The sequence below is a fragment of the Protopterus annectens genome, chromosome 2.part1 (assembly GCF_019279795.1).
Source record: "Protopterus annectens isolate FY-2018-M chromosome 2.part1, PAN1.0, whole genome shotgun sequence".
Lineage (NCBI taxonomy): Eukaryota > Metazoa > Chordata > Ceratodontiformes > Protopteridae > Protopterus > Protopterus annectens.
The window spans coordinates 920,462,957-920,475,284 of record NC_056729.1 but is presented as its reverse complement, the minus strand read 5'-3'; the positions used below and the strand labels follow the sequence as shown (position 1 = coordinate 920,475,284).

The 12,328-nt window shown below is 43.2% G+C and overlaps 1 protein-coding gene across 3 annotated transcripts in view; it reads left to right on the top strand.

The window, feature by feature from the left end:
• Positions 1–12,328, top strand: part of LOC122794278 (CDKN2A interacting protein) — a 280,153-nt gene that overhangs the window by 133,599 nt on the left and 134,226 nt on the right. The gene's annotated exons all lie outside the window — the stretch shown is intronic.

Below are 12,328 nucleotides of genomic sequence, written 5' to 3'. Positions count from 1 at the left end.
CAAAATGGCTGAGGATTTGATTACTCTTATCAGGGGTTCTCAACCCCCCTCGGACAAAAGGCCCAGATTAGAGGAAGACTACCCTTCCTCAGATCAAGCCTCTATTACCTCTGAACATTCTGAGGACCAGGAATATACATATTCTCCTTTTGAAGACTCTGATGCAGAGGAGTTTATTCCCTCAGTCTCCCCTCCTGAGGACTACTCTTTTGGGGAAACCCTACATACTTTGAGGGAACACTTTCACTGGGAAGGCCAAGATTACTCAGATTCCAAGAAAAGGCTCGGGGATTTTCTCTTGCTCCCCCAGCATAGGCCTCTGGCTATCCCTCCTGTCTTAGATATTTTAGATGATGTGTACACAGAAGCCAGCCTCAACCCAGATTCTTTACCTCCAGCTCCTGTTAAACCAGACCGGTATTACCGGGTTCCTGATTCACACCAGTTCCTATACAAAAGCCATACTGCTGACCCAGAAACTATTTCACAGGGTCCCAAGGGAATTAAGGCTTCTACTGCTAAAAAACCATTACCTTCAGAGAGAGATTCCAGAGCTTTAGAAAGGTGGGGGGGGGGGAAGGTGTGTACCTCGGCCACTTTAACCATGAGGGCATTAAACTGTCAGTTCCATATGTTAAAGTATCAACAGTTTTTATTATCTGAGTTGAAAAGCAAAATGACACAACCTGAGCAACCAGATTTAAAATAGTTGCAGGATTTGTTGCATAGTGCAGAGCAAGTGGGCAAACATACCTTGCAGTGTGGTTTTGATGCTTTAGAGGCCTCATGTAGAGCTGCTGTGATAGGGTCTGTCATACGTAGACATGCTTGGCTCAAAGAACAAGCATTACCAGATCATGTCAAAGCTAAATTACTAGATGCACCTCTTCAAAAAGATGTATTGTTTGGTGTTAAAACTGAGGAGGTACTAAAGAAAATGGAGGAAAAGGCGAGATCAATGCAAACAGTGAAAGATTTCCTGCAGGTACAACCTCCACGTTTCAGCAGAAACTGGCCTTCAAAAAATTGGTCCTTTCCAGCCACGGACAGACCTCAGAGGCAGATGCAGGCGCCCGAGAGGTTGAGGGCAATCTCAAGGATCATTCAGAGCCAGGCAATGGCAAGCACCAGCCCCAAGAGGTGGAGAAGATGGATCACAGTCATTCAGAAAGCAGACACAATGACTTTCCCCTTTACCTGCCAAGCAAAGCTTTAATGGCAGCACCTTTAGGCGGAAAACTGGCTTTATTCTCAAAAATTTGGCATATTGTCACAACAGACAAATGGATCCTGGACATTATAGACAGAGGCTACAGATTCCACTTTCATACCCTTCCAAAAATGAGAGGCATGCCAAACCTGCCACAGAATCAAAGGGCAGAGGCACAAAAACAAATTTCAGCTCTCATGGACATGAAAGCTATTCAAGAGGTGCCTGCAAAAGAACAAGGTCAAGGGTTTTATTCCAGACTTTTCCTGGTACCAAGGAAAGACAAATATTGGAGACCTATTTTAGATCTATCCATCCTAAACACATATTTACAGGTACCAAAATTCAAGATGCTCACATTACAGCAGCTTCTTCCCATGCTGGGCAAGGAGTCTTGGCTGGTAACATTGGACCTCAAGGAGGCATACCTGCATGTCCCTATCAGACAAGATTGCAGGTTCAACCCATTATCAATTCTCTGCATTGCCCTTTGGCTTATCTACTGCGCCCAGAGTGTTTACGAAATGCCTGGCATCAGTAATTGCCTTCTGCAGACTTCAAGGAATACAAATATACCCATATCTGGACGACTGCCTGATCCAAGCGGACAGCAAGGACATACTTCTGAAACACCTGACATTTGTAATAAGACTGAACTTTCTGGGATACACAGTAAACAAAAAGAAATCAAAACTAATACCCTCTCAAACAATTTTCCTGGGTGCCAGCTTGAATACAAACACCCAGATGGCCTACCTCACGCCAGACAAACAAGGGCAACTATCTCAGTACTTCAGCAAAATGGCAACCTTCACCAGGCTGACTGCAAGGAAAGTCCTGCAGGCTCTGGGATTCATGGCATCTTGCATCCTGCTGATCCCATGTGCAAAGCTGCATATGAGGAAACTTCAATGGTACCTAAAAAACTTATGGTCTCAACACAGCTACAGTTTGGAAACAATTATACCACTCATTCCATGTCTTCAAAAGGAATTTCTGTGGTGGGCTCAAGCATACCAAAGAAACATAGGTCTCCCTTTCTGCATACCTCAAGCAATTCAAATCATCACAACAGACGCCTCTGACTACGCCTGGGGGGGGCACATATGAAAGATCAGTGCATTCAGGGAAAATGGTCCCAAAAAGAGAAGCACCTACACATCAACCAAAAGGAAATGCTAGCAGTGCAAAATGCTATTATGGCCTTCAAAGACCTACTGCATCCAGGCCAGCTATTGATAAAGACAGACAACACCACAGTGATGTGGTACATAAACAGGGGGGAGCTCATTCATACCCCCTGTGCAGACTAGCCATGACCCTTTGGAACAGCTCTGGAATTGCAAGTCCAACTTCAGGCACAATTCCTGCCAGGGAAGGAAAACACACTGGCAGACAGCCTAAGCAGAAATATGACGGATCCACACGAATGGAAGTTGCATCCTCAAGTTTTCGCAAAGATAACTCCGGCATGGGGACAGCCAGACATAGATTTCTTTGCTACCCACAGAAATTACCAGCTGAAAAAATTTTGCTCAAGGACCTATCATCCACAGGCCTGGAAAGTGGACGCACTTTCTTTCAATTGGACAACATTGGCAGTCTATGCCTTTCCGCCTCTCCCTCTGCTGTCCAAAGTTCTACTAAAAGCCAGAGCAGAGAGGCCGAAAATGATTCTCATTGCTCCAGACTGGCCAAGACAACACTGGTATCCACTCCTGAAGAGCCTGACTCATTCCCCACCATGGATCCTACCTCTAGTGCCTCTTCTGTTGTCCCAGCATAACTTCAAAACTCTTCACAGCCAGCTCAAAACCCTAAATCTAGCCGCATGGAGAATCCCTTGATTTCCCAAAAGACCCTCCTCTCCAAGGAGGTGCAGGATGTCATCTTTGAGGCCAGAAGACCTACTAGAAAAGCCTGCTCCACCAAATGGAAGTGGTTTTGTGCCTGGAATCAGAAAAAGGGCCAGAATCCTTGGGTAATAAATATACCTCAAATATTACAGTACCTAGCTGAGATGTTAAACAGTGGACTTTCCTTCTCCTCCATCAAAATCCATGCTTCAGCCATTTCTGCACAATACAACACAGATCCGCCTTTATTCTCTCATCCTCTCTTAAGACAGTTCCTCAGAGGGGCTAAGTATATAAAACCCCCAAAGAAACCAGTGCCTGCTTGGGACCTCAACTTCATATTGGAAAAACTGACCCTTCCTCCATTTGAACCAGCTGCTTCAACAGAACTACAATATTTGTCATGGAAAACAGCCTTCCTTCTGGCTATCACCTCAACACGCAGGGTTTCGGAACTACAGGCCCTCATGGCTGTGCTACCTTTCATCATTTTCCATCAGGACAGAGTTTCCTTACGAACCAACCCTACCTTTATGCCAAAGGTAGTATCCAATGTAGCCTTGAATCAGACTATCCACTTACCTACCTTTTACCCTAACCCACAAAACAAAGGGGAAAGACTACTGCATTCCTTGGACATTCACAGACAACTACGTTATTATTTGGACAGGACAAAGCCATTCAGGAAATCCGAGCAACTCTGTGTCCTATGCTACAGGTGCTCAAGGAAAGGCTATCTCCAAACAGACAATCTCAAAATGGATAGCCCACTGCATACACTTTTGTTACTCATTTCATGGAAAAGCTGTGCCTTTAAGCATCAGGTCCCACTCCACAAGGGCCACAGCTACCTCTGCAGCTTTCCTCAGGGGGGGTTCCTACCAAGGACATTTTGGAAGCAGCCACTTAAGGAGTTCAGTGCACACTTTCTCCAAACACTATCACCTTCCACTTTATTCAAAATCTAGAGCGGGATTTGCCACAGCTGTCTTGCAGGGCATCCTTGCTCCTCCTAGTTCCACTTGGTGCCTGCCACCCCTACTTAGCTTTGGGATTCTACCCATCTGTTATGACTGCAGCTGTATGCACGATGAACATAGTACAGTTTTGTACCTACCATAAATGTAGATGTTCGAGTGCTCATACAGCTGCAGTCCAGGTTTCCCTCCCTCCATCCCCTCTTAGGACAGGCCTTATGGCTAACACCTTCTCATACAACCTATTTGGGGTATTCTTTTATGGTGTATTTGCTTGCAAACTACTGTTTTTTGATTATTCTATATTGCATGACTACATAAGTTTATGTTTTGCCTTCCTTCTGGGGGCACCTGACATCTGGGGCAAGAAAAACTGAAGAAGATGGCGTCGGCTGGCTCTTTTATACCCCTGCCGCACTGACGTCAGGGAAGAAGCGACGACAACCGACGCCGGACCTAGACTTTGCAATTCAGCCGACCGAGGACCCGCCTGATGGCAGGATAACCCATCTGTTATGACTGCAGCTGTATGAGCACTCTAACATCTACATTTATGGTAGGTACAAAACTGTACTTTATGTACACTTACCATAAATGTAGATGTACGAGTGTATTCGCTGTTGCAGTCCTGGTTACCCTCCCTCCAGCCCCCCTCACTTTCTTGGCTCTACCTTTCCTTCTTGTATGGTGTATTTAAGCTTTCTGGTGTATTTGCTTTTTGATGGAGGTGTAACATAACATGTAATTGCTTCCCATTATGGGGGCATCTGATATCTGGGGCAAGAAAAACTGATGTAATGGCGTCTGCTGCATGTTTTATACCCATGATGTCATGGAAGAGACAGCATCCGATGCAGGAATCCAAGACTCTGGTATTCAGGCCGGTTGAGGGCTACCTACAGGCAGATAACCCAAATGTAATGACTGCAACAGTGAATACACTCTAACATCTACATTTATGGTAAGTGTACGCAGCTGTACTTTTCCTTAGCTAATAGTGTTGCAAAGTCAGCTAATCTCAGAGACTGTGCTGCTATTCAGAATGACTGTGGGGGCTGTGTTCTGTGGAATTCAGTCTGTAGCAGCATATTTTGATGGGGACTGTGATGCAGACAGTAGTAAACACTCTGTCCCGTCTGACTCTTCGGAAGATGAACAGGATCAAAATTCTAAGCAATGTTCATCTTTCCACAGACGATAGCAGAGGTTAGAGATGTAGTTGACTGAAAGCAATATGGAAGTATGCCAGAGATTGGCAGAATCTTATTGAGAATGAGATTCCAAATGTTCTGACTGTTCCTCCTCAGTTACATGCCTTAGAAGATATCTGTAAAACAGCATGTAAAACTTCTTTGGCTAGTGAACCAATTCATAAAAAGACATTGAAGAAGTACAATATGTACTCTGATCTTGCAGCGCTGTTGTCAGCTGACTCACCTGCATTTTCTCCTGTTTGCCAGCATTAATGAGAGAACCTTCTCTGCTTCTAACCCTACACAACCAGAAAAAAAAATTGGAAAATGTTTAGAATATCAGGGAAAGTAGTTGGTTTAGTCTAGTAATTTTAGTCTATAGAATGTTAAAATACCAGAATTGTTGTTTCTAATGTGAAACATGCTTTGAAGAGCGTCTTAGAAGGTATTATGGACACCATTTCTAGAAATGCAGCTATTTCTGTTGTATGGAGAAGGTATGCTTGATTACATGACAAGAATTTTTCTGAGGATTTAAAAAAATAAGATTTTGAATGTTCTATTAAGTTCTGAATTTGTGTTTGATTCTGCTGCTATCCCATACATTGATTGAGGAGGTAGTTTCATATCACAGATTCTACCATAACAAGCTGTTCTACTTCATACAGCAAATTTCGCTCAACCCAGTAGTCTGGCCAGAAGTAGTCTCTTGACAAGTGGGTGCTGAGAATAATTCAATGAGGATACTCTTTGTATTTGACAGAAAACCCTCCTCCATTCAAGTAGCATCTGCAGACCAGGCACATCTGCTCTCTCTCTGGTGCAACTTAAGTTGTAAGCAGGGGTTATAGAATTAGTTCCTGCACCACAAAAAGGAAAAGGATTTTACACCAGAATCTCTCTGGTACCTTAAAAGGAGCTGTCATGGGAGACCAGGGTTAGTTTTATTTTTATTTATTTATTTTTATTTTAATCTTTTAGTACCTAAATACCTTTCTGAAAGTACCCAACTTCAAAATGCTCACACTGCAGACTCTCCTACCCCTTCTTCTGGAGTACTGTTTCATGGTGATTTTACATCTGAAGGGTGCTTATCATATTCCCATTGCTCCCAGCTTCCTGTCTCACACCCTCAAAGAATTGTTTTCCTGTGGGGAAGTTAAGATGGACATAGAAGAAAGCATGGCTTTTCTATCATAAGACAAAATTGCTGAAAGTTCACTGTTTTCTGGTATTTCTTCTTCCGCTAGGGGGCAAGAAGGGTCAACCTGTCTCTAAACAAATGATTGCTCATTGGTGGCTATTTTTGTCACTCCCACCATGCTAAATCTATTTCAGTTGAGGCTCATTCTGCCAGACTTTTATCAGCTTTGGTGGCATATTCAAAAGGAGTGGACATTATAAAAGCATTCTAGAAGCAGCAGCCTAATCCTCTATTTAGTACCTTTTACAGAGTACCATGAACTGCTTTCTTAAGTTCCAGAGCAGACTTTGTGAGGACCATTCTTCAGGTGGTTCCTGGATCCTTAACCTTCTCTTTCCACATAGGGTAAGCTTTGGTAATCTATATGCCCCTGAGGCAGTGTGAAGTATGAACATAGTGCAGCTGTGAAAGTCCTACTTACCTGTAACAGTAAATGTTTGAATTTCACAGTGTCTCAGTCAGCACCCACGCTGCATCCCCTTTATTTTGTAATATAGTTAGATGGTATCTGACCTTGTTGTGTTGTTTGACTTTAATTTGTGTCAGTGCTTCATGGCTGCAGATTGGTTGGTTTCATGCAATTCTTTCTTCTGGTCCTCCTTGGTTCTTCCAACTTGGCACTAAAAGCCTGAATTAACTGACTTTCATTGACAGGAGTTAGGCTTCCTGCTATGGGAGGGGCTTGGCCAATCCCCTATTACAGAGGGTCAGTGGAGGGGATTCTGAGCTATGGAAAGCTGCCAGAGTGGTGTCTGTGCAGGCACAGAACCCATATGCTACTGAGGCAGTGTAAAATTCAAGCATCTTTTGTTACAGGTAAGTAGGAGGTACATCACTAAAATTTCTTGTACACTGGCAGTGATGTGCTTAGTCTCCAGTCATCAGGGTTTGCCTTTCTCTCCGTGCCGGTATAAGCACTCTCAGGAGCCATTTTTCTCCTGTTTCACCCAGCATCTTGATCATATTTGCTGTGACTTCATCTGAGCCTGCTGCTTTCCCTAACTTCATTTTCCTTAATGTGGTTTTTACTTCTTCTGTGATGGGCTCCTCCTCCTCTTCCACCATAGGATGCATTTAGGGCAGTACAGCTTCTGTGGCGGTTTCTTAGCTTACAAGCTGATGGAAGTGCACCTTATATCTACCTTTGATTTCCTGTGGACTGGAGAGCACATGTTGCTAGTATCCCTTATGAATATCATACTCTCTTTACTGGTTGGCAGTGATGGCCTGTGGGCTAACATTACAGCATTGTGTTCTGCTTCAGGTCTCATACATCCCATCAGAGCAAAACCTCGTGGCAGACAGACTAAGCAGATCCTAGACTGACCCTCACAAGTGGGAACTCAGGACAGAGGTCTGCCTGGATTTGTGCCAGATGTGTAGAACATTTAAAATAGTTCTGTTCACCTTCTTTCAAAACAGATGAACAGAAAAATTCTGTTGGATACATCCTTGCAGACATGCTAAGTGGACAGAAGCATTCACATTCCTTTGGACAGGACTATTCCTTTATGCATTTCCACCTTTTACACTGATACCCAAGGTACTTCTGAAGATTCAGAAGAAATTCCAAGGATCATTTTGGTGAACCACTTTTGGCTAAGGCTTCTTTATCTTTCTGTTTTTTGCCTTAGAACCTGATAGTGATTTAGTAGATGCCACAAAGAAACTTTCCGGAAGCTGGTAGAGTGTCTCTGATGCCTTGCTTAGGTTGGTCGTTAACTAGCCAGTATTCCTTCTTAGCCTGGCCTATTTTTTTTCCTATCTCCCACTTTTTCCTGCACGCTTTCTTTTGATGCTTCCTTGTCTTCTGCATTCCATTACCAGTTGTCCTTGTGTACTTTATTTCCATACTTTGCTCAGCTGCATATCTGCTCTGTAGTCCTCAAAAACATTGTTTAGAGGCTCTGCCATTCTTCTTTTTCATCTCCAACTATTTCTTCCTGAAGTGCTAGAACCCTGGGTATTTCTTGGCACTAGCTTGCTTACTGTCCAGTCTACTTTCAGGTCTTCATCTTAGTCTTTGTTGACCTTAGAGCCTTCTCTGACCCCAGCTTGCAGCTGGTTGTGGCAACCAGTGGGTATGTTGTGAGTTGATTGCAGAGTCATCGCCAGTGAAACAATCACTGATTTTACCCCAATGCTGTCTCCATACTAGTAGGAAGTGTGCTTGAGTTGCATGTCTTTCTTAGTGAACTGTAAGTTGGCAATCATCAAGCCATTTGCTAAACAGAAGGTTAGAGTGGCCTGTCCTTTAATCTTGTTTCCCATTTGGACCCAGAAGTCCTTGTATCCTGTTCTGTCTATCCCAACATGTTTATTTAAGTCACTCATCAACAATTCATGATGTCCTTTATCTGTTAGGTCCTGCAACTGCTGTCTGAATACGTTATTTTCCTCACTATCACAACCTTGCTGTGGGTCATAGGCCTAATTTTGAATATTTCCCTATCCTTGCACTGAATTCTAATTGTCATGAGTCTGTCCATAATTCTGATGACATCTCTCACTATCTTCTGAAGTGTTTGACTCACCTAAATCCCCACACCGTTTGTAGTCTGTCCTCTTTTGGAATGATGGACTCTGAATCCCAAGCTAAGCGGCTTTGCTGCTCTGCCTGTCCATGTTGTGTCCTGGATACGTAGGCTCTTTAGTGTTATGTCATCCACTTTCAAGCTGTTTTCCGTCAGTGAACCTACTTTGAGTGTTGCAGTCCTTAGTTTGCTTGGCATGTTGATTGGTTTTACACGCGTCATTCACTTAGCAGAACTGTCTTCTGTAACCCAAACTGAGCAACCGGACATAGGCTGACCAGTAGTTTATTGACCCAAGGTTGCTGGGCTTTATGGTGGGCCAACACTGGCCAGTAGGGGCACATACACCCTTCCCACTGTTAGAATGGGTCCCTGGTGTAGGTCTGAGTAGGCCAGGTCCTCAACCCACTTATCGGTGGCAAATGTCTCTTTCCAATTTTGGCAACATTAGACAAGGTGTCTGAATCACATAGAACAGTTTTCACACAGAGTGGCTAGCCCTGACATGGTGTATAGTCTGTGATCATGCTCTCGTATCTAGGATACTGTGCACCACAGCTGATGTCCAGAATGATTGGTCAATGCAACTCTTCCCCTGTAGGGCACCATCTAGATTCTGTGCTGCCCACAACTCCATTATTGGGTGACTTTGAAGTAGAATCACTCAGCATGATTCTGGGAGAAACCCCACAGAGAGACAGGGAGAACATGCAAACTCCATACAAGCATTGGCTAGAGGTTGCGATCGAACATTGTGTGTGGGAGGCAAAGACCTTGAACATTATGCCATCTGGTCTTTCTGGTCACTGTCTGGTTAAGTGGCTTGCCCCAAGTCACAAAGTAGTACACAGATGGATGTGGAAGGAATCAAACCTTGTACCTTTGACTGTAGGAAGCCATTCATTAACAGCTCAGAGGTTTAGTCTTCTGCGCACAGATCATTCAATGTTAACAGAACAGGTGTTGCTACCCAACATGCATTTTCTGAATGATTAAGGTAATGAAACAAATGACTAGTATTATTGATTGACTGTAATACTCACTGATTTTCCAGAAACTGAAGAATTTTAACAATGAACATGACAAAAACAAAATCAGGTATGTTCTGCAAAATCATGATCATTTAAGGCAGAGCTGTGCTATGCATGCCCACAAACACATATGCATGAACCTGCGTGCACACACACACGCATATAAAATATACAGACACGTACACACCCCAACCCGCCCACACACCTCAACTTTGCTCAAGAATTTTGGACAAAAATAATTGGGAAAAATCAGGGAAGCATGGCCTTTTTAAATATATTATTGTAATTGCTTCAAGCGTTAATAGAAAAACATGTAATTTCAGAACTATAAAGTCTGAAACTCTGTCTGGCATCAGTTACCAATTGTAATTCTCATATTTTATGAAGGATATGGCAAAATCAGCAACAGTTGAGCAATATGTACCTACTTACGATTTATATGAAGAATAAGCTGTCTGCCACCAAATGCCATTAGTTCTCAGGAAACACTGAATTTAACTGGTGCCTGCCCTAGTTCAGTGGCTAGCGATCCACAAATGACTCTGAAATGAGTCCCATTTTATTTTGAAGATGTTACAGCGGCTGGAAAAACAACACAAATCTAGTCTGCCAGTGGTCCCCCCTTTTTACTGTGACTAGCTGCAGGAAATTGATCTTATTGGGTATAAAACTTGGCCAACTAAATAGTAGAATTCTGATCAGTCTGCAGTCAAAGCGGTGTAGTGGACCAGGTAATCATTCAAAGGCTGCAATCGGAGCACTCTGATAAATGTGTAGTGGTTGAGAGGTATGCAGCTGATACTTCCTTTTGGGCAGCTGCTTCTGGGTTAGTCATGGTAAGGTTTGCTTGGCTTTGTTCTCAGTCTTCCTGAAAGTGTTAAAACTCTGAGGGAGGGAGAATGGGAGACCTGAATTTCAAGATAAGTGTTAAAACTTAGGCAAGGTAGGTCTCTTTGGCCCTTCTGTTAAGTGATGTGATGAGAATGGAAAGTCGATTCAAGGAGAAACCCAAATCTTCCAACATTCCTTTTTTTTTTTTTAAGGTAAATATTTTATTTCCATCTCAAAAAGTAATTTGAGTAGTAAGATGCTTTCAAACAAGTTTTTAATAAACGATGGCTAGGTGGTTCCAAAAAAAAAGGAAAACCTCTCAAAATGAAAGACGGTCCAGAATGTCAAAATGACTTTTGGCCTCTTCAGCTGCCCCCCCCCCCCCCCCCATTATCTCTCGCTTTCTTTTGAGTCTACATTTCCCTATGTAGAACACATTGGTTCTCAAGGTTACAGTTTTGGCAACAAGGATCCTTCCCTTACTTCTAGGGGAATTCCTCCTTGCCCAGGAAACCATTTACCTCTGTTTGCTTCAGTTACGGAGCAAATGTTATCTTAAGAGTCATGGAAACAGTATCCACCTGCCAGATGGGCAAAGGGTTTTATTCAAAGGATTTTTCTGGTGCCAAAGATAAAAGGGACTTGGAGGCCTGTGTTAAACCTTTTCTTACTCAGCCTGTTTAAGGTTGCAGAATTCAAAGTATTCATTCAGACCTGGTTATTTCTTGCTCCTTACTAGCTTTCATGGGAAAGCTAGACTTTAAAAGATGCTTATCACATTTCCATTGGCAAGCATTGTGGGCATCTCTTAAGACTTTCTGTATATGGTTCACATTTTCAGATGTTCTTCATGTTTCACTGTTGCAGTCATCACTTTTGGGTTATCTGCTTGCAGTAGCCCTCAGTTGGCCTAATTAACAAAGTCTTGGGTCCTGCGTCGGTTGCTGTCCCTTCTTCCATGACGTCCAGTCGTCAGGGGTATAAGACCTGTAGCAGACGCCATTACACCAGTCTTTCTTGCGGTGCCCGAAGCAGAAGCAGTTCACAAGTGCCGGTCTGCCGACTCCTGAAATTTTCATTTTCGAGTTTCAGAACCGAAGTCTTCAACTAAAGCTAAGTACCCTGTTGGGGAAAGTTTTTCTTGCTCCTTACCGATGTCAGTAAAAGTTAATAATTGCATTACTTGTGGAAAACAAATACCTTATAAAGATTTTCATTCGTACTGTATTCCTTGCCTAGGCCCTGACCACAACGTACTCGTCGGTATATTTTCACCTCTAAATATTTTGGTTCTCTGTTTAATTATCCAGAAATGACGTTGGTTAGCCATCCGGCTACCGGGATTCCGAAAAAACGCAAGGATAAAGACAGACAGGCCACCGAGGTCCAAAACTGCAGACGACTCTTCTAAGCCAGTCTGTACTTGCTTGTACTCAGTGAGGCACTTTCGCAGGCCTCTACTGAGACCCATTCGGAGTCCGGTATACCAAGA